The sequence below is a fragment of the Xenopus laevis genome, chromosome 2S, assembly GCF_017654675.1.
Source record: "Xenopus laevis strain J_2021 chromosome 2S, Xenopus_laevis_v10.1, whole genome shotgun sequence".
Taxonomy (NCBI): Eukaryota; Metazoa; Chordata; class Amphibia; order Anura; family Pipidae; genus Xenopus; species Xenopus laevis.
In genome coordinates, this window is record NC_054374.1 from 22,029,445 (window position 1) to 22,053,183 (window position 23,739).

General features: G+C 40.7%; 1 protein-coding gene across 1 annotated transcript in view; it reads right to left on the reverse strand.

Annotated features, from left to right (window-relative positions):
• The window catches only part of MGC80765 (protein), a 136,659-nt gene extending 115,990 nt beyond the window's left edge, over positions 1 to 20,669 (reverse strand). Inside the window, exon 1 of the mRNA XM_018248265.2 lies at positions 20,354 to 20,669. The gene's annotated coding sequence lies outside the window, so the exon portion shown is untranslated. The remainder of the gene's footprint in view (positions 1 to 20,353) is intronic.
• Between the last annotated feature and the right edge of the window lie 3,070 nt (positions 20,670 to 23,739).

Genomic DNA, 23,739 nt, shown 5'->3' on the forward strand with positions numbered 1-23,739 from the left:
AAGTAGCCAAGTCATATTAAAAATGTAATGTTATGTAAAATGTAGCATAATGTATAAAAAATAAAGAGAAATATTTAAAAAGGTGAATTAGATATATATGTATATAGTATCGCTAAATAAGGTTGGATGCACAGTGCTGTGCTTTAAATAATGATTTAATCCAGTAGAATGACACTTATGGGATAGGATCACTGAATGAATTTTGGCTTCTGTAGGTTCCACTGCTGAAATGGGTCCACTTCCTCTCCTGGCTGAGAACTGCAGGTGCTGAATCTTCATCCCCCACACACACACACACTTAGCACAACTTCTAAGTTGAGTACATAGTAAGAGTCTCCCAGGCCCCCCCCCACCCCCCTCCAGAAGCGGAGATTGTGACGATTCGCAATCATGCGAACTGCCGCGTGCCCCAAGGTGGTGCTGGCCCTGATGCAGTCACACCTCCTGCACCCCTTGTAGCTCTGCCACTAGGTTCTCCTCTTGGGATCTCTCCATTCCTGGGTGTCTGAGTGGCACCCAGGGTACTAACACTAACACTAACTCTTTCCACTCTCCTCATTGAAGCCTCTATGTGCTCTGCTGCCTATACTCAACCTGAGTCCCACTCCAAAGTGAGCTAGAACAGGATCTAGCCTCTCTAATGCTTTTCCCATCTTCTCCTACTGTGTTACCTCCAGCACCATTCACCTGCAAAAAAAAAACAGATGGTGCCTCCCTTTTTAAAGACTAGGGACCAGTAACGTAAGTAGGTCTACAGTGGTGCACGATCTGCCAGGCGGCCCTGAGGGGGTGAGGGCCCTGGTCCAATCGCACCTCCTGCTCCCCCAGTAGTTCCGCCACTGCTAGGGACCACTAACACCCCTGGTCAATAAGGAACTACTATAACCAGGAAGGAGAAACAGCTCTCCCCTCCCAACTCTGAACAGATCTAGTCCATTGCTGGGGTTAACCCTTAAAGGAGAACTAAACCCTCCCAACAATAAAACCCCCATTCACTGCCCTTGATAGTCCCCCCTCCCTGCTTTCTCCCCACATAGTACAGTATTCCAAAAAGTTTCCCTGAATAGCATGCTCACTTATTTATACAGAGTATCGCAGCCAAGCTCATAGGCGCCATCTTACAGAGCTTCTTCTTCTGTAAGGGGACAACGACATGGAGGTATTTGGAGCATGTGCAACTGGAGCAGTCAGGTAGCCGTACCAACTGTGCAACTGCCAAAACATTCTGCAAATTACCTAAGGGAAGAGGATTAGATGCGGAGGATGGAGCCCATGAGCTCTGCTGAGCTACTTTGCATTAATAAGTGAGCATAACATTCAGGGACACTTTTATGAATAATGTACTATGCGGGGAGGAAGCAGGGACAGGGGGGCTATCTAGAATAGTAGATGGGGCTTTAAAGGGACAGCTCCTTTAAGTAAGCTGAAAAACTTTAAACTCCTACGTTAACAATGCACCAAATCTTTCGTTTTCAAATGGAATCTAAAGTTTAATTTCTATATTCAGATCTCAACAAGAAAACTGCATCATCTGCTGTCATTAATGTGTCACTAAATATGCAAAAAGATTCATCCTTTCTCTTCATTTCTGTTGGCTATTGGGATATTAAGTTGGAATCAGTGGAGGAACAATGAGGGGATTGCATCAGGGCCTGCACCCCCTCAGGCCTGCTGGCGGTTTGCATGAATGTGAATCCACCGCAGAGGGGGTGGGGGGCCTGGCTGCATGGCCTGCACCCGGATAGTTACGTTACTGCTTGGAATATCCTAAACGTTTCACCTCAAAGTTGTAAGTGTTTACTTAGCAAAGAAGTTGCTGTATGAACTTCATTTCAAGCGAGCTTTATGGATACATTTGTTGTTGTTGCCAAAGCAGTTGCCAGTTGGCTCAGTTGACATTTGAATTTTCGAGTGTTCTGATGGGCTACTGGCCAATGACAACACTAATTACAAACGGAGACAAAATGACATGACGATAAGCAATCACGCTCAAGTGAAACAGCTAAGAACAATGTAAATAAATATATATCATTTTCATTGAAGTAAGATAAACCAATAAAAAATTTACCAATTGAACTGTATGTCAACTTTTCAACACTGAGTGAGGGATCCATGCTTATTATTTATATAGTGATATTGATGGCAATCCTCTGAACAAATTGTGTAAAGGTTTATGACCGAGCAGCGTCAGTCTGGGAACCTGTCTACCCTCTAATACATGTACCCCTTTATATATGTCACCCCTTTCTTTACCCCACTCAGGAGACAATAAGGATATCCAGGTTGTTATGAAACAGGCCACAGCTTTATTCACAAACAAGCAGGAACTATATAAAGCAGTTAAAAACCTTTTGCAATGCTTGCTGAAAACCACAATAGGCTACTCGACAAACTGCCACATTCCACAATAGTATCAGATGGGCAAGTGAGTATAGGGAACCATTGCTCCCTCCTGGGACCTTTTGCCCAATCAGATCATACACCACCACTTGCACAATAACACATAAAGCTGGGCCCCCCAACCCATGTTCCTCCTAGCTGTTATAAATAAGTATCCTAAAACCATATGGCCCCTCTCTACCCATGCCAGCATTACATGACGGGTAGGCTGTTCTCTGTGCCATTGAACCAAGGAAGAGGTTGCCCTTCTCCTTTTAATCCCCTAACTGCTGAACTTCCCCCACTCACTCTATCAGGGTCAGACTGGGCCTACGCTACACCTGGCTCTTGTGGGACCCACTGGCCCAGACCTGCTCCCTGACCAAGTTCCTGCCACTGACCTCCCTCTCCAGAGGGTTGTGGCAAAAATACAGGTGTGCATGGCAAGTGCGAAGCCCAGAGGACCCTACACTCTATTAGCCTTGCCCAGATTCCTATCCCAGTCAAGGCTAATGCCACCCATGCTGCTCTCCCAGTTGGAGCCCCAGTTTTCCAGGCAATAGATAAAGCAGTGGTCCTCAACCAGTGGCTCGTGAGCAACATGTTGCTTATCACCCCCACTGATGTTGCTCATATCCTCAAAGTAAGTTCCCATTTTTAAATGACTGTCTTGAAGGCAAGTTTTGGAGGCATAAAGACACAGGTATGCTCCAAAGAGTTCCCTGTAGGCTGCCAGTCCATAGGGAGCTACCGATTAGACTATCACGGCTCTTAATTGGTATCACCAAGGAAATTTTTTCATGCTTGAGTGGCTTACAGGTAAAAAAGGTTGGGGACCCCTGACATAGAGCATAGATTGATATTTTTCCGGTTCTACTAATTAATCCTTTTGAAAGCAAAAACCAAAAAGAAATGACAGATAGCTATAACAAAATGTTTTTCACCAAATTTGAAAATTCTTTTAGATCAAGGGACAAGAATAATAGCACAGGATAATAGAATATTTCATTGTCTAGTAGCTTCACTTAGAAAGGTTGCTGCCCTACATTAAATATTCAGCTTTCTCATTTAACCTGCAAATCAGCAAAAATAAATAAATAAAATAGAAGAGAAAAAAACGCTTTCTTCTGGCTTGAAATGATTCCTTTGAGCTTAGCAAAGATTATAGCCCTACCCACTTCCAAGGTTTTGTTACGAAATGACTTGGAATGACTTGGAAATTCCTTTTATTCCACAGTTTTGACAAAAGTTTGGACTGAACATTGAATCAGCTATTTTTTTTAATTTAATCATCTTTATCAAAATGAGTAAAGTCAATCCAAGAGAAATGTGACGGGTGCATGAAGTGCCCAATTCTTTTCATACTAAGACACCTCACAAACATATTTTGCTTCACATATTCTAATAAAAGTACACATATGGGATCTGTTATCAAGAATGCTTGAGACCTGGGGGTTTTTTTTCACAGATAATATCTTTTCGTAATTTGGATTTTCAAACATTATGTCTGCCAAAAACATAATTTAAACATCAATTAAAATGAATAGGATTATTTTGTCTTCGATAAGAATTGAATATTTCTTAGTGTCATGTATAAGGTGCTGTTTTGTTATTATTACAGAGAAAAATGTAATAATTTTTTAACATTTTTAATTATTTGATGAAAATGGAGTGTACAGGAGAGGGCCTTTCAGTAATTCAGAGCTTTCTGGATGAAGGTTTTCCAGGTTATCAATCCCATGTGAATGCTTCCAGGGCCTATAGGGCTTATTTCTACAGCAAGTGGAGGCTGCGTAAAAACAAATATAGTCATTGGCCTAATCAATGACATTGATTAAAGCAGGCATGTCCAAAGTGCGGCCCGTGGGCCAATTGTGGCCTGTTTTTAAATTTACACCAGCCCTCAGCCTCCATCATGAAATTAATAACAATGAGGCCCCCCAGCACAGGAATCGCTTAGCAGTAATATTTGGGCACATTAGTGAAATGATCTGCCACTTGGTCTATATTGCTGCCTATGTGCTGAAGGTGTTAGCAATAGACATGTACTGGCACGTAGAGACGCACTGTTTTCACAAACGTCTTTAGGGCTGAAGGTATCAATAGACATACTGACGTGCCAGTACAGTAAACTAAAGAAGTATGGCGTCACTCCGTTCCAGTACTTGTCTATTACTAACACCTTCAGCACACGGGCAGCAGTATAGACCAAGTGGCAGATCATTTCACTAATTTGCCCAAATATTACTCGATTCCTGTAATTTAATGTTAATGGTTCAAAGAATGTCAGGCTGAATTGTAGGCCCTCACACACTTTCACTTTACCAAATGTGGCCCTCGTTGCAAAAAGTTGGGGCACCCCTGGATTAAAGGTACTAGGGCCAAACATGGTTTTTGCCCTTCTGCTTAGTTGCACTCAGTGCCTGAATTGGGTACAAGAGAACCTATTGAAGAGGGGTCTATGTAGGGTAGAGGGGTTTTTATTAGGAAGGGTTTGGTTCAGCTCAAGATGAAACCAACATCATAGTATTCTGTTTGGCAAGATAATTTGGTGGAAGATGATAACTCTGAAAGTTTATACTACTACTATCGATGTTGATCCTACACAAAACTTCTGTTTTCATAACCGCAGGCCTTTAGCCAAGATGAATATAAAAGAACCCGGCTCTCGTTTATCTGTGAGACGAAGATCTCCAAAGACTCTTCATTCTCATTCTTAAATCCTTATACAATGAATAATCTGCATAACCAGTGTCCCCCGACACTCTCATTCAGCCAATTTCCCAAAGAATCCAATCTGAATGGATCGATCCTTCAACCCATTTCCCTAGGCGTTACCCCATATTCTGCTGCATTTATAGGTTTGTATCCATCAGAAACAAATACTCTTTCTCGCACACATTATTTTGCGAGGCAGATCATTTCTGATAGTACTCGCTGTAATACACAAGAAAGTGTTAGAGCACACGCAGATACTAATGTGTTTATAATCCCTCACTTCACATTTCAGATCATTGGCCGAATTTCTGTTGGGGAGAACGCCCAACACTCAAGGCCAATCAGATTACCTGCAGTCAAACAAAACATTCAATTGTGACTTGTAATATATTTCCTTAGAACGCAAAATATAGAAGAGCGTGTTTCCTTCATTGGCTCCCCCAATGAAATTTGAGCTACTGTTCTCTGAGAAGCATGGCTAGAATGTATAACATTCTTTGTAGGCACATTGTGTTTTCTATTTACCGGACCGCTCAAAAAATGGATTTTATTTTTCTGCACGAGCCACGTATGTACACAAACATTCAATGGTATGGCATGGGTTAGATTTCCCATTACATTACTCTTTAAATGGATTTTGCAGTGCTAAGAAGCACGTTCATTTCTCAGAATAAAAGCCAAGAGCGCAGGCTACCCCCCCCCCCAATTTTTTATGTACTTTGCCTATAGCCACACTGTAGGCCGGACCCTTAATCTCTTCCAGATGCAGAGGTTGGTAATTCCTTACAATACCATCCATCGGACAAATAAAAGGCTCATTCATTTCATGAGTGGTGGTTGAAATTGAATCATGAAAGTATTTGAGAAGTTTGAATAGGATTCTGGGCAGTCAAGGTAGAATAGAGGTCTTAATCTCATGGTTTGGATAGGGGGACGGGAGGCGTTTTGACAGGAACAATATAAATGGCTTTAAAAGTAAATGATGAAAGATGAAGTCCGGGAGGGTCCATGGTGACCATTGACTTCCAAGGTATATGATCCATTATCCGGAAAACCCATTATCCAGAAAGCTCTGAATTACAGGAAGGCCATCTCCAATAGACTAAATTTTAACCAAAGAATAATTCCCTTTTTCTCTGTACTAATAAAACGGTACCTTGTACCTTATCCTTTTTGGCGGCAAAACAATCCCATTGGGTTTATTTCATTTTTAAATTATTTTTAGTAGACTTACTGTATGAAGATCCAAATTATGAAAAGATTCCTTATCTGGAACACCCCATCTATGGATGAGTGAAATTTTAGCCATCCTCTAGATCATCTAGCAGTTAGGCAGGTTAAAACTGAGTTAAAAGGTTGAACTTGATGGACGTCAAAAACTTGTCGCGCAACAAAAAAAATTGTTGCCCATATTCGCACATCACTAGACTTGCATCATAGTTTACTTTAATCATATTCATATTAGCTAATTCATATATATATATATAGATATATATATATATATATATATATATATATATATAGATCCTTGAAAAAGGTCCCAGTGAGGACCGAAACGTTGGAAAATGAACCTGTGAATAAAGACACTTTTATTTCACTGAATTTGAACGAGTGCGGGTCCTGCTTACTGAATTGTATTACACTTTGACCAACGCACCAACATCGATTGAAACAAATCCGGAAGGAGTGCATCCACTGAACCGACAGTATATATATATATATATATATATATATATATATATATATATATATATATATATATATATATATATATATATATATATATATATATATATATATATATATATATATATATATATATATATATATATATATATATATATATATATATATATACTGTACCCGTTTCAATTTGTTAAACGGCAAAAATTTGTTGAAATGCATTGAAGTCTATGGCAGGCAATTTGTGTGTCAAATTTTTTGATGTGCAACAATCATTTTCGCTTTGGAACTTGGTCATCTCGCTCAACACTCATCACCTGATTCTAAAGGGCACTCATTTTTTGAGTTTTTCCCCAATCTGATTAAACCGATAATTTTTAATAACAAATAAGGTCAGATTGTGGATTCTAGTTTGGTCCGACTGTTTTTAAATAAAATATCAGAAAAATTCGGATTTTGATGAATAACCCCCTTTATGTCAGAGACATCAAACTCACAGGCACAATTTGGCCTAACCCCAAAAATGCCCAGTTAATTGGCCTCTTACCTCAATGAGAGAGGTTCCTATCCTGTTTCGAACTTTCTGTAGTTTGTGCCGGAAGTAGCCTGAAAATCAGACTATTTTGAGCTTTTGAGCTTTTAAAGCAAAAATCCGAAAAATTTGAAAACTCAGGAAAAAAAGTACGTTTGGGTTTTCGCTCAAGTTTATCGCTTTTCCCCCAATCTGATTAAATTGAGTATTTTTAATAATAAAGAAGGTCAATTTGTTTATTCTAGTTTGGTCTGACTTTTTTTTATTCAAACAATCGAAAAAAATTGGATTTTGATAAATAACCGTAACCCCCTTTATGTCAGAGACACCAAACTCACAGGCACAGGGACCTTATCCCCAAAATGTCCAGTTATATGGCCTGTTTCCTCCAACTGCACCCTCTTGTGCCCTACTATTGCTCCAACTTTGGTTGCTCGTATTTGATCATATCTTGTATTATTAAATCCCCCTTGGCGGTCAATACCCCCCATTTAGCCAATTCCAGGGTTACAGACATATATGTTGCATTGTCATCTATTCAGCCATAGTTCCAACAATTTATAGAACAGAAAATAGTTATCCACCCCTGATTGCCACTCCATTTGCCTTTTATGCTAAGGTTCCAAGTATATCTAGAACAGTAAACAGACATTCTCTCCAAATCTCAACCTACTTGGCTTCCAGTCTGGGCCCCTTATACTACTCATATAGTAAGTTCTTTGGCCCAGTAACTCATTCCAACTGTGTCACCGATTTCTTATCCCTTATGGATTTAATTCTATTAATATTATATTAACTTTAACCCTGTGTAAGTGTTTTGCAAAGCATGTTACGTTATCTAAATAAACACAACACAATAAAATGAAGGAATTCGGACGTGTGTGGCCCGATGAAAACTCAACACACGGCAACAGCAATTTTTTCTGGTGATATTCGATCAACATTCTTCATATGTAAAATCAGATGAAAGAGACGTTCCAGCCATTTTCCATATGGTTTTTCACATGATGGATTAATTTATCCTAATGGCAGACGTATCAGAGTTTCCCGTTTCGACTCGACGTGGATCAGTAAAACGTGTGCAGCGCAGGGAGTTTAAAGGCGAAGTCTATTTTGGCAGATGAGGAATGTTTATTGCGCTGTTTGTCCAGTGTTTACTCCATGCTCGTTTATTTATTAGATGATAAAAGGATTAAGACAGATATGTATAAATAGACGTATAAAGAGGCAAAGGCAAACATGTAATTCTCGGTGCGTCATAATAACAAATTCTACCATCTGTCGGCCAATCCCCCTTTTGCTCTGGGGATCATGAATAGATTCTACCAGGCCAATAATATATCAAAATCTATTCAAATGAACCTTATATCAAGTCTTTGGTAGTTGGGGCCCTGGTATATTGGATGAACCCCAGCCAGGGTTGGACTGGGCCGATGGGACAGCAGGAAAAAACCCAATGGATCCCCAGCCTTCATATGCCCTGCCGGCCCTGATCCGCTCCTGTACTACTGACAATGCTGCTTCATTCCTGGTCTCCCCCCACCTGGTCTGAGTATTAGTGATGGGCGAATAAATCTGCCTGTCATGAATTCACTGTGAATTTCCGCAATAAATTTGCGAATCTCCTATGAAAATTCACCGGCTTCAAAAATTTTTGGATGCGCGTCCGAAAAGTAACTCGCGTCAAAATTGCTGCGCATCAACACTATTCAGACGGCCATTGACTTTAACGCCAGCGTCAAAATTGACGCAATCGACTTTTCGGACGCGCGTCCATAATTGGACTCGCTGTAAATTTTCGAGATTCCCTATTTTTTCATGAATTTTTCACCGTTTTTCACCATCACTACTGAGTGTGAATCAGTGCACAAAGGTGGTCTGGCCGTGGGGGATAAGGAAAGACAGAGTGGGGCCCATTGAGGTAGTAGAGAGGGTGTGACTTGGGGGGGGTTTAGGGTTTCCACCTTTTGGCTGTCTAACTCTGAGCAGGGGGCGGGGCCGTGATGTGGCAATCGGCGATTGGCTGATCAGTTATAAGGAGTCCTGCCCGGTTTCCTTATTTGGAGTGGTTGCTACCCTAGGGGGGTTGCGGGCCCCTGATGTGGCAGCCCCGGTAGATCGACACCCCTTCAGTCTGACAATGTTTCCATCATTATTCAGTGACTGAAAAAACTTGAGCAAATATTCTTCCAATCCATAAATTTGCCCCATAGTCTTACATTAAAGCAGTTGCTATCCTTTAAACTAACTTTTAGTATAATGTAGCGAGTGATATCCTTAGACAACATGCACCTGGTTTTCATTTTTTCATAATTTGTATTTTTTCATTATTTCGCTTTTATTCAGCAGCTCTCCAGTTTGCAGTTGGTTGCTAGGGTCAAAATTACCCCAGAAACCATGCATTGAGTTGAATAAGAGACTGGGATATGAATAGGAGAGGACCTGAATAGAAAGATGAGTAATCAAAAGTAGCAATAACAAATAGTAATGGGTGAATCTGTGTTTCGTTTACTAAATTCTTGAAACGTTGAAAAATTATAAAATGCCATATTTTATATACATATTTTTTTATTGCACCAGGCTAAAGTTTTAAGGACTGGAGACCAAAACTGCACTGCATACTACCAGGTGAGGCCTTACTAGGGACCTATCGAGAAATTGACTTTTTGTGAATTCCCACCACTGTACCCATAACGGGGAAGGCATGTAGGCATTTTCTCTACTGCCCCCTACTGTCCTTCAAAGGGGTGGTTTACCTTTAAGGAAACTTTTAGTATGTTATAGGCCAATTGGCCAATTCTAAGCAACTTTTCAATTGGTCTTCATTTTTTCTTTTTTACAGCTTTTGAGTCATTTGCCTTCTTCTTCTGATTCTTTCCAGCTTTCAAATGGGGGTCCCTGACCCCATTTAAAAAAACAAACGCTCTGTAAGCTTACAAATGTATTGTTATTGTTGGAGTGGGAATCGGGTGGATAACTATTTTCTGTTCTATATATTGTTGGAACTATGGCTGAATAGATGATAATGCAACATTTATGTCTGTAACCCTGGAACTGGTTAAATGGGAGGTATCGACCTCCAAGAGGGATTTAATAATACAAGATATGATACGAGCACCCAAAGCTGGAGCAATAGTAGGACACAAGAGGGTGCAGTTGGAGGTAAGAGGCCACATAACTGGGCATTTTGGGGGTTACCGTATGTCAAATTGTACCTGTGAGTTTGATGTCTCTGACATAAAGGGGTTTATTTATCAAAATTCAAATTTTTCTGATATTTTATTTAAAAAAAGTCCTACCAAGCTAGAATCCACGATTTGACCCTATTTATTATTAAAAATACTTGATTAGATCGGATTAGGGAAAAACCCAATAAAACCGTGCAAAACCCCAAATAGTACGTTTTTTTTTTTCAGATTTTTTTCCCCGAATTGTAGATTTTTTGGGACTTTTTCCCGAAAAGTCAGATTTTTTTGATTTTTGCAAGAAAAGCCTGAAATAGTCAGATTTTCAGGTTACTTCTAGCGCAGACCACAGAAACTTCCAAATAATATAGGAACCTTTCCCATTGACTCATATACAGGTATAGGATCCCTTATCCGGAAACCTGATATCCAGAAAGTTCCGAATTACAGAAAGTCTCCCATAGACTCCATTTTATCCAAATAATCCAAATTTTTAAAAATGAGTTCCTTTTTCTCTGTAATAATAAAACAGTACCTTGTACTTGATCCCAACTAAGATATAATTAATTCTTATTGGAAGCAAAACCAGCCTATTGGGTTGATTTAATGTTTAAATTAATTTCTAGTAGACTTAAGGCATGAAGACCCAAATTACGGAAAGATCTGTTATCCGGAAAACCCCAGGTCCCGAGCATTCTGGATAACAGGTCCCATACTTGTACAACCTAGGGCAGGTCTGAGATGCCCGATTTTCAGATTTGGACTTTTTGCATTCTCAGGGTATAATAAATCTCAAAAATTCTATTTTTTTTTTTAAGTTTTTAGCATTCAGACTTTAATAAATAACCCCCAAAGTCTGTTTTGATCCTGGTTAGGGGCAAGGCAGCACATTAGAATTATTCTGCTTAATAGGGAACTTTTTAGCAACTCATTGGCAATGCACTTGAGATCCTTAATGCAAGGGGTTAAAGGAAAAGCATTGCAGCTCATTATAGATAAATATAAAGCAGAAGGTGCAAAGCCCTCACCCAAACCTGACGCTCTCCTGACAGGTTGAACCACTGAGCGACTGGGAGCAATCAGGCCCGACACTGCAGTGGGCAGGAAATCTAAAATTAGCTTTTACTGCCTATAATAGAGGATTTATGGGATGGTTTAATTGGCAGTCTTGGGACCCAAACCTTAGCTGGAGAACAAAAACAGCAATTTGGGCAAGTTATATGAACTTTTCCTTTAGCGGGATGAATAATGCGAGTGGTGGAATGAACTTTAACGATGGAATATCCCTTTCTTCTGACCGGCTGCCCCACTACTCCTATTCTTTTTCCCTTTCTTTCATTCCCAAGAAATCTCTTGATTGATTTCACATTTTTTTTTATTGTTTGTGGCTTTTCTAGAATTTGAAACATATTTTGTTTTCATGGATATGAATCAAAGCACAACTCAGTATTACAGAAATTACTGTGTAAAGTATTATATTAACTGTCTCTGGATATACTTTCTCATTAGCCCCTAGGCCCTTCAGACTGCCCCCCCCCACCTCTCTCTCTCTCTCATTACGCAATATAGAGTAACAAAATAATACATTTTTATATCTGCCCACCTTCAAATAAACACACAGCTACAATGAAGGGTTACAGTATAGAAATATATAGAAAATCCTTTAATTTTTTGATGTTACTAAGAGCATGTACCACCCCTCATAATTTATAAGGATATCACTGCTCTGTGACCATATAAAGGCACAAGGCTGCAGGCTGAGTTATACAGGGAACTCTGAGTATCACTCATGTATTATAAGGGATAATGTAGCCCCTACTGTAAATGATAAGGATATTAGAAGTCACCGAGTGGTTATGTGACTATATAAAGGCACAAGGCTGCAGGCTGAGTTATACAGGGAACTCTGAGTATCACTCAAGTATTATAAGGGATAATGTACCCCCTACTGTAAATGATAAGGATATTAGAAGTCACTGAGGAGTTCTGTGAACATATAAAGGCACAAGGCTGCAGGCTGAGTTATACAGGGAACTCTGAGTATCACTGTATCACTGTATTATAAGGGATAATGTACCTCCTACTGTAAATGATAAGGATATTAGAAGTTATTGAGGAGTTACTTGGCCATATGCAAAGACAAAGTTGCATGTCATAACACCAACATAACAGCAAAGGGTGCAGATGGTGGTGGCATGGGGCGTGTGGAAGGATTTGCAGGGCCACTAGAAGAAGGTATAGGAAGGAAACTGACAGTAGTAAGGCAGAATGGTGGCAGAAGGGCAAGGTGGCAGCATTATCACTTTTAGGGGCACATTTATCAAGGGTCGAATATCGAGGGTTAATTAACCCTCGAAGTTAAATCCTTCGAATTCGAAGGATTTAGCGCAAATACTTTGATTGATTGATCGAAGTAAAAATGGAACGATTCGAAGGATTTTAATCGATCGATCGAAGGATTTTTCTTTGATCAAAAAAAGCTTAGGAAAGTGATGGGGAAAGTCCCCGTAGGCTAACATTGTACCTTGGTAGGTTTAAACTACCGAAGTATGTAGTCGAAGTTTAAAGAGACAGTACTTCGATTATCGAATGGTCGAATAGTCGAACGATTTTTTATTCTAATTGTTCGAATCTCAGTCGAAGGTCGTAGTAGCCTACTCGATGGTCGAAGTACCCTAAAAAATACTTCAAAATTCAACGTTTTTTATATTCGAATTCTTCACTCCAGCTTAGTAAATGTGCCCCTTACTGTTGCTGATTATCAGTAGCTGATGGTAGTAGGTTAGATGGTCCTACATAATATACATAATGGAGCCCCTCACTATCTGTTTTAGCCCAGCCCTCCTCCCAAGTGAATATAAATCTCAGATGTATATTGTGCCTTTAGGCTGCTTTGTACAAGCCACATGTAGGTTTAAATCACTGAAAATTTTGCTCCCATTTGCTGAGTGATAATAGACTTCTATTTCCTTCATGTTTGGGGCCTAATTGCTTGGCTTCCGCTCACCAAAGGGACCTGCAGTACAGGGTCAATGGGGTCAACATTCAGCAGAGCCATTAAAGGTCAACTCTCCCTGAAGCTATTGCTTCGCCCTTGTGCCTTCTGTTTGGTTCCATTTTTTCATATGTTGGAAAAACAGCAATGGAATCATTAACAAAAGTTCTGCCAACCTAAACATTTGTCCATTTGTCAATTCACAGCATAGACAAAGCACGAGAGGCTTACATGCAGTGCAAAAACATGTAGCACGCTACGGCTTAATTTATTATACCAAGCAGGGCTGGAAAGCCCATTGTACACTTATATACTAAATATGTATGTGCTATTCATTATGAATTTGAGACAAAGTGCTCCTATGTCAAATGAAATCACATGGTTAGTACAATTTCTCAAGGTGGCAGAGGCCATTGTTCTACTAGAGTCAACAGAGAAGTCTTGCTTGGTAGTTCCAATAATGAAGAAAGGACATGGCTAGGGGAGGGATGCTATAGCAGCTATAGAGAGTATAGAACATGGTATAGCACCAAACCAATGCAGGCAGGTGAACCAGAATGGTGGGCTGGAAACCTACAAACACCTAAACCTATATCAGGGGTGTAATAACACATCACTAGTAGCAGGGTCGGACTGGAGTCTTTGGGGCCCTCAACGAAGGGCACACCTGGCAGTCCCAGGGGGCCCCCTCTAACCGTTAAATTCCTGGCAAAATTATGCGTATGAGCACAAACAGGCGAAACAAGGCCAAAAGCAGGCCAGCAACGCGGGCCAGTTCAACGCTGACTAGTAGGCACCCATGTGCACCACTGATCAGAAGAAGCAGGATGGACCCACTAGCAACCATGTGGAAGTGCAGGAATGTGTTTGGACCTCGATAAATTGCATCAGTAAAATTGTGTATTAAAGCACGGTGCCAAGCATGGTGCCAAATAGCACAAAATACAGAACTCTTCCACTTCCACAGAACTCTTCTCCTGCTTAGAGCCTTTGGCTAAGCAGGTTTTTTTTTCACCCAAATAATACCAACACCTGACATAGATATGGACCCATACTGATTAGAGAAACGACCCAGTGCAAGCAAGCCTACATGAATCTGCATAATTGCTCAGCACCCAACTACATTTGCTGCAAATATTTGAAAGCAAATCTTGTGCTTAGTATAAATGGTATCTCAGCAGAATAGAACAAAATGCACATAATAGTACAAAGGACATTGTGTAAAAGAATCCAACCTGCGCTCTAGGCTTGCCACTGTCAGCATGCCAGACCCAGGCCAACAGACAAGGCTCTTGGGAATTGTAGTACAACAACAGCTGCAGTGCTCCAGGCTGGGTATCCCTGCTTTATCAACATTTTCCCACCTTTCCCTGTACATAGAAGAGTAGGTTGCATTGCCACCAGATTCCAGGTGGGTTTGAATAAAGAAATGGAAACACCAGTTGGCAACCGCAAATAAAATAATTTTATTTGGAGGGCACCAGATGTTAAATCATGTTAACTGCCCAATGTGCTTCCACAGCAAACACCTCTTATGACCTTCCTATCACAGTCTTTACTCATCATTCTATTCTATTTTGTGTACCATAAAAAGACTATATAAGAAAAAGCCAATGTGGTATACACCACTTATACACAAAAGTTCTTGACATGGATTTGTTTGATCAGAATAACTACCAGGGTTGAATCAGATGAATGTGGAGAGCAATCCAAACAGCAGAATACCTGCTACAATGTGATTTATTTGCAACTACAAACACAACATGTTTCGGGCCACACACGCCCTTTATCAAGTGTAACCACTTGGGTTGGACTGGCCTACTAGAGTTCCAGAGGATCTGCCAGTGGGCCAAGGCCAAGGAAAATTCTGAACCAACCCATCCTTATTTATTGAGTAGGCCTATATAAAAACCTATGGGAGTAGACCTGTGGTGTCAGGTTATCTGGTGGGCCCTAGGAGACTCAGCCTGATACTGATATTGTCTAAAAAGGAGTTGTGTAATTTCCCCCTAAGCATACAGCTAAAGGTTGGAATCTGGTCTGGCTCTGGAGCTGCACATTTCTTTAGGGGATAAAACTAAAGCTGGCCATAGACTCCAAGATCCGCTCGTTTGGCGACATCGCCAAACGAGGGGATCTTTCCCCGATATGCCACTAAACTGCGTGGCTATATCGGGGGTAATTCGAATGTTCGGCCAAGCGGCTCCGATGGGTCGGTCGGGTAAAAATCCAACCTTCCCGATCGATATCGTGGCCAGATATCGATCGGGAAGACCCGTCGGAAGCCCCCATACACGGGCAGATAAGCTGTCAAATCGGTCCAAACGACCGATATCGGCAGCTTTATCTGCCCGTGTATGGCCACCTTAAGTCTGGCTGTAGATACTGATCCATGTGATCACCCATGTGCTTGTACAGTTACCGCTCTTCCAATCAGACTACATTATGGCAGCTCTTTGATGCTCTTTTATTATTGTATAAATTTCATTTGTATATTGTATCAGGGCCGTGTAACTGCGCTGTCAGTTATGCTTTGTGCGTTAGAAAAGCCCATAGACTGCAGACGTCAAACCCGCGTTGCTCAACTGCCGCTGAATTAGACGTGGCATGAGTCTTACATATTCACTGCAGATGGACTATGGCCAATCAGAATTGTTATTTAAATCTTACAGGGGCCACAGCTTTATACTGTGTTGCTGCATTATACGAATATATTCGTATGTGATGACATGTAATATATATATAAGTGTCTAAAAGGCTGCTGAATCCAACATTTCCCTGCAGAACTGTATTTATTATAAAGGCTATGAGCAAATGTGTGTGTGGGGGGGGGGATACTGACAAATAAATGCTCCCAAGCCCTATAAACTAAGCTTAGTGATTATATATATAATATAACTGATGGTGCAGGTGAATTCATGGATGCATAAACCATTTATAAACCCCAATAAACATTTTCTGTACTCTGTCCTCTTCCTGAAATTGATTGCACCATAGGCAGGTGCCCCTACTGCCCAACCCTGGTCCCTGAATGCAGCCCCAAGCAGGGGCGTAACTACAGAGGAAGCAGACCCTGCGGGGGCCCAGGAGGTGTAGGGGCCCTAATTCATATAAAGTTTCAATAAATATTGGTAAAACAGGTCAACCTCTAGACATTTTGGAGGGCATGAAAAATAATTTGCTGTGGGGCCCAGTAGTATCTAGTTCATTAAAGGTACTTTCATCCAAACGCACCCTTGCACTTCTGTTTAGTTGCACTAAATGTCATTGTGCCCCCACCCCGCTCTTCTGTTGAATCAATCATCAATGATGGAACCCTCCAGCTCCCACCACCCTGAAGCAGAAATTCCAATGTTCCCACAATGTGTTGTGTCAAGAGGCATGCACCAATAGAATCACACTATTACCACAGTTAGCCACAACTTCCTTCCAATTTTCTACAACCGGCACGTGCCATTGCCTTTGTTTTGACACAATTCGGTGGGTAAAAATATGTGGATTTGCATCCGAAATGGCACTTTCTAAACTGCACTTGGGTAAAGTAAATGAGCAAGGAACAGGCTGCAGGGGTTAGGAAGTAAAGGTAAGGGCATGGTTTGTTTAATGTGGACACCAAGACCAACAACAAGGGACAGAAGGACTGCAAGTAAATATGAAATTATAAACACACTGATTTTCAGATCAAACCCTGTAGCACAGCCATAGAGGGAAATCTGACCAGTGAGTGGGCTCTCAAGAGCTCACAATTAAATTAATGGGACTGGTGGGAGACTTTCTGCACACAGGTACTGACGACCTAAGGTCAACCTGTGTTACGAAAGAGTTAAAATGAAATAGTAAGAAAGGAATAAGTGGATAAACCGTTGGTGCCACTAGGGGTGGGCGGGCGGGTGCAAACACAGCAGCACTGTTTCTATATTAAGAAACTGTAAAAGGAAAATATACACTGCTTTTAATAGGGTGTATCTTGCAAATGTTTTTCCTTTAATAGACAGTGACGTATGAGAGTCTCGGTTTATTTATGCACAGTACAGTCATTATGCATATTTGCAATGAAACCCAGGGGGAAGCTGCCATATTGCAGCATATTACCTCATCTGATACTGTGCTCAGAAGCTGAACTGCACAGAAGTAATCTTGCAACTCACGCGGACTTTTTGCCAACACAAACACGTGTTCAGAGATGAAAGCTGAATCTAGTTTTTATTGTGCTTATTACTGGTCTCTATTTCTCGAGTGGATGGTCTGCTACTATGAGCACAAGCGTTAGGGCAGTGTGCAAAAGGCAAAAGCCTGGCTGCAATGGTTTTCTAGGTGGTAGTAAGACAAGAAACTAATGCCAGGCTGGGCTTTATGCTGAAAAAAGTAAAAGAGTAAAAATGATGCCTGCCTGCTTTTATAGTAAAATATACAGAAGGGAAATGTGGTCATCAGCCCAACAGTGCCTCTGAGTGAGCCAAGTCTCCATGTTTTGGTAGTTGTATCCCAAAAAATCCCTCCTTCAGTATCCTTTCATATCGTCTACATGAGAGAGACATGGTCGGGATACGCATAGATCTGCTTGTATGGCAAGGATACCCCAATCTCTACCCACAAATGGTTGGCTCATAAAGGGGCCTATGCCGACCCTTCATGCAGCACCCACCCAATGGGAGCTTCTAACCTTCCCACAGATCGCATCATACATTGGTTGGGCAGGACATTGATTTGACCTCATACACAGGCTTATAAACTACAGATTTACAGATTTTGAAGGGGCCATTAACGTCGTTGGCCTTTATATATGACCATCTTTAAACCTGCTGTCAGATTTAAAAACATTGGTTCATTCATAGCAACCAATCAAATACTTCCTATCATCACCTTGACTGCACTAGACTGATCAAAGCTAATTTCTGATTGGTTGCCTTGAGTTACTAGATAGGACAGTGCCTACAGGCACTAAGAAACAAGCCTGGCTCTCTCTCTCTCCCACTCTCTCTCTCTCTCTCTCTCTCTCTCTCTCTCTCTCTCTCTCTCTCTCTCTCTCTGACCTTCCTTACTGATACATGATCCCTATAAATAGCCTTTTTTTGCACTGTTGATAAGAGAGATTTCCCTTTACCTCTTTGATGGGTTAAATGTTGTGTCATTTTGGGAGCCCTGCTCAAGGTGCTGCGATTGCAACAAAACATCACCTTCTTCTCTATCAACATAAAGGTAAATCGGACATGTTTTATGGAAGTGTTGAACTTTTTCATGTTCTCTGTCTCAATATTTTTACTATATCACCACTATATTTCTATTTATGATGGGAATTCCTTTGTACCAGAGACTAATTTTCCAAGTTAACAAGATAATATTTACTTAAATCTCATCCACTTGTGATTGATTGTCCAATGTCATATGGTACTACCGCCATGAAGTCCCCTCCTTATGCCTTTCCAAGATGTATTAAAGATCTGCTGATGTCACAATTATCACTGAAGCTTACTGTGACACCTGTAGTGTTCCAATTAATTGCCTGTGACAAGCAAAATAATCCACCACTGTCTGAGGCAAATAAAATTCGACTGAGAAGATGTCAAACCTGCAACCGTCGAGCTGTTGGAAACCACATAACCCAGCACCATAAGCATCAGGTTTGCTGGAGGTTGTAGTCTCCAAGAGCTCGGGTGTGCATCAAGATTGACAAAGGACATAAAAGCACTAATGTTGCTAAGAAATACACCACATGTATTAGGCAATTTATTCAGCAATGCATCTGTAACAAGTTTCGTTTTTCCAACCCTTGCAGTGAATTTTCAAGCTACCAAGAGCTGAAGAGAAGAGAAAGAAAGCTGAACTGTTCTCCCCAGTGACCGATCCACATGTTTTCTTAATAAACCTACTCGGAATTTGACCTTCCTGCGTTGGCCAAACCTATAAGTGCCCTATCTTCTTTCATGTGCCTCGAGTGAGACGTTGCTTATCCCAAAAGGTGTGATATAATACTGTACACGGCAGGAGTTTAACAAGGCCCGTCTGTCAACGGGGAGTCAAATAAAGTGGAAAAGGGCTAATCTTAAAACACATCAATGGCGGGCAATACGATTGGTCGAGTCATATTCCAACTTCTGTTATTCACTTGGCCACTACGTAAATCCTTTCTATTAAAGTAGTGGCCGTCCTGCTCCAGAACCTGAGCATCTTGAGCTTAACCCTTCATGGCACAGAAAAGAGGAAGGCAGATGAGCGCTGAAGGGCTAATGCTAGAGATAAAGAAGCCTTTATTTGCCTGCAGTCATTATGAATTAGGATAAGGTCAAATGCCGCCTCCTTTTCTGCTTTAAACATCACCATTCACCCCAATCACTGACCTGACATCCAAAACAACACTAGCCAAGGGGGATAATAGAATCCCATCTGGATAATACAAGTTAACTTTAATCTGATAAAATATGCCAAGATACTCTTCCTTTAACATACCATGGGCTGTCAAAAAATTCAAGTTACCAGCCCATATCTGCAAAATTAATTAATGACACAGTAGCCGGTCCTGGGATAAATATGTTACAATACATACAGTTTCTCTTCAGTAAATCACAACACCGGCTTGACCAGCATCAAAATATAGCACCCATTGTGACATCTATCACTGCTATAAAGAACAGACAGTGACACAAAGCTTCTTTCAGTCAATTCTTCAGAGATATAGGTTTGCAAAGTTAAGGAGGGGGATAAATAAACTTTGCTATGCTCTTAAATCAATCTGTCCAATTTAATATTTGGACACCAGAATTCTCCTCTCTTTGGAGGCGCCGTTTGGAAAGTTCGAAGTCATGAAGGACTTTATCCCATGCCATCATCAGATGAGAATGAAGAAAAGTGGCTGGAACTTACCGAGTCTGCTGAACAGACGTGAGCACAGATCCCGTGGATGGAGACTTTTCCACTGCAGCAGAATAGGAAGGAGGGTGGATAGAAAGAGGCTGGACTGAATGTTGTGGTGACTCCAGCAGGAGCAGCAGCCAGTCTGAATGTGTAATCTCTTCGTGTGAGTGAGTGGCTAATGTGTACAGTTTGAAAACTACATGCATGTGGATGGAGGTGGTGGGGGGAATGGACTGACTCACAGGCTTTGGGAATAGGTTCAGCCCAGTGAGTGTGTAAGTCTGAATGAGTCTCTTTCTTTCTCCAATCATGGATCAGTGAAAACTAACTCCAGTCCTTCCAGACCTGTCCTACCTCAACGGGCTCATCAAATCTTGCCCAAGGAACCAAGGGGGGCAAAAGTAAATATAAAGCGCTAGAAAATAAGAAAGTGATGTAGGCAGTAACAGAATTAAACAAAACACTTTTTTTTTAAACATTTAAAAAAATTTATTCAAAAAGTAAACATTTTTTACTTTATTTTCAAAATGTTTGTTTTATTGATGACCGCACTTAATATGCACTTGAACACCAAATCCATCGTTGAGTGCGAAGCCCATGACAGTTAATAAGAGTGATGAGTGGAAAATACAGTCAATAATGACATCATAAATACAGAAATGGGAAAAACTCTGCTCGCCAGCCAAAATCCGAAATGTGGACAAATCTCTCTTTGCATTTTGAATTTCCTTTTTGGATTATTTATGAAAAATTTATATTTTTGAAAAGTGCCTCATGTTCAGTACTGTGCTCTACACGTCTCTTAACTAAAGAATTGATTTTACGCTAACACTTGTCCAAAATCTAAACAAAGCCCAAAACTCATGATTTCTCATGACACATGGAAGAATTTTGTTTTTAGCATGTCCAATTGATCAAACATGATCACAGATCATTGAAAATGCATGGTAACGGCAAGGAATGGAGCCAAAATGATGTATTATTAGTATTTTTTTATTTTATATTATTTAGCATTATCTTTTCTTTATAGAGCACCAATTTATTGCGCAATTGTGATGCATGCATACCCTTTTCAATTTCAATATTGCATCTATTGATGCATAAATTTTTTGATAAATTTTAATAAATTTTTAATTCATTTAATAATTAATTTGTAGCAAATCCTGATGAATACAAGAAATACACCAAAACACAGAATACCCCCCCCCCCATGATGAATACAGTCTTAGGAGCCAATTGTGTATCTTGCCCAGACTGAATTATAAACTCAATTTTTGGAAAATAAAAACCTTGAAAAAAAAAAACCCTTCAGCTCATATTAAATATCAGTTGTGTATGAAACAACACAGCCAAATCCTATGAGGTCGTCTTTTAAACAAAGTTGGATTTCTGTTGCTCAGTCTAATCCTCAGTGTTTACCTATCCCTAATTTTATGTAATTTAAGCACAAAAACACCAAAAAAAAAGCTGTTGCAGAGCAACTGCCAGAAAAAAACTGGGAAAGAAATGGAGGCAATTTTGAGTTCTGTAAATCTCAGCTGCATAATGTATTAATTGGTGGCTATTAAGGGGCCGTTTGACCGTGCGCAGCACACAGAAGTCTGATTGTGAGCGAGGAGTGTTTTCAATGAAAGTGGAGTTATTTTAGCTACAGACGTGTTTACATTTCTGTGGTTTAGTCTATAACTTTCCCTTTTTCTTGCTTCAGGATTCTGCTCCATGAAGGAAAGCCCTCAGCTCCCAGACATTCCAAAAAGTCTGCCAAAATAATAGAAAAAATATTAAAACACACACATATACACAGTGAGACCCCCATGATTAGGTCAGGCAGGGGGCTGTGCTGACAGAGTTATGTGCTCTATTCTCTGCCCCTCTATCTTACGGCTCCATCCCACCCCCCCATGCTCACTTCTCTCGCACCCTCTCGCTTACAGCCCCCTCTCTCTCTCACTCTCTCTCCTTCAGGGCTCCATTTCCTGTCCATAAGAGACACACAATGAAATGATGTTAAATCGGAACTTTAATTTGGCGTCTTCAGGTGCTTCAGCAGAAATATTACTACTGCTACTCTTGGGGACTAGAATAAGTTGTTATATGAAAGGAACATGCATGTATACTGTCATGTTTATTGTCAAACTGTATTTATTAAGGATGCTCTGAATCCACTCTTTTAGGGTTCAGCTGAACCCCAGAATCCTTCATGAAAGATTTAGCCAAATACCAGACTCAAATGCAAAATTAGGTTCGGCCAGGCACAAGGATTTGGCTGAATCCAAATCCTGCTAAAAAAGACCAAACCCTGGCCAGATACCAAACCAAATCCTGAATTTGATGCATCCCTATTATTTATATAACTCCAGTTTATTCTACTACCATTGCAGAGAAGTAGTTGTTTTACTCCATGCAGAGGTTACAATCCAAACTACAATCTACACTCTTCACATTCATACTCACTCTCTCACTCTAACACTCCTATGCAATCGCTCAAACACACACACACACACACACTATCATACTCACTCTCTCACACTAACACATACACTCCTATACACTCTCTCAAACATACACACACACTCTCTTACTCTAACACAATCCTACACACTATAACAAACAAGGGCAAGTTGTGCTCACCACTAGTTTTTAAAATCATTAGGCGGGGTTGCAATGAGGGTGTGACCACAAAATACATATAGACAAATACAAGATTCCTCTGCACTCAACCCATTATCAATATATTTAAGACAGAGACATTTTGTGCATACTGCTACTGAAAAATGCCTTACCCTTTAAACAACACAGGGATTGTTTGTCCTACACACTCTTATACATATACACTCACATTGACTCCCTTACTCTCACCAGGCCCAGATATGCACACATATCCTTGATCCAATACATATGTGTATTCAATAAGGGGTGAGATTGTAAACCTAGGTTGGGTGACCAGCATGGGCAAGATTCCCACAGGTGGTGTTGATTGCATAACAGTTCTATGTTTATTAGAAGTGTAACCATTATTTTATGTATTATGTTTCATATATATATGTAAACTGGTTATTCATGTTCAAGCTTTATCCTCTGTATCCCACAATCTGTGTTCCTTTGCCATGCCCAGGATCAGACTGGGGTATTTAGGGTCCACCAGGGATGGCTTCAAGGGCCCTCCTCCTAGTTCCTCCTACCCCTACATGCTTTGTACCTTTTACCTCTTGAGTTCTGAACTTTTCATCTGTCATTGGGGATGATCCAAGGCAGGGGAGCAGGCCTGGATCCTGGCGGAGACCTGAGTATGGGCAGGGGAGCGGGCTGAGCCCAAGCGGTGGAGGAGGCCTCAGTCTGGGTCAGCGGGGCCCATGAAGGACAAGGTGCATCAGATTTTTTCCTGGTGTTTCACC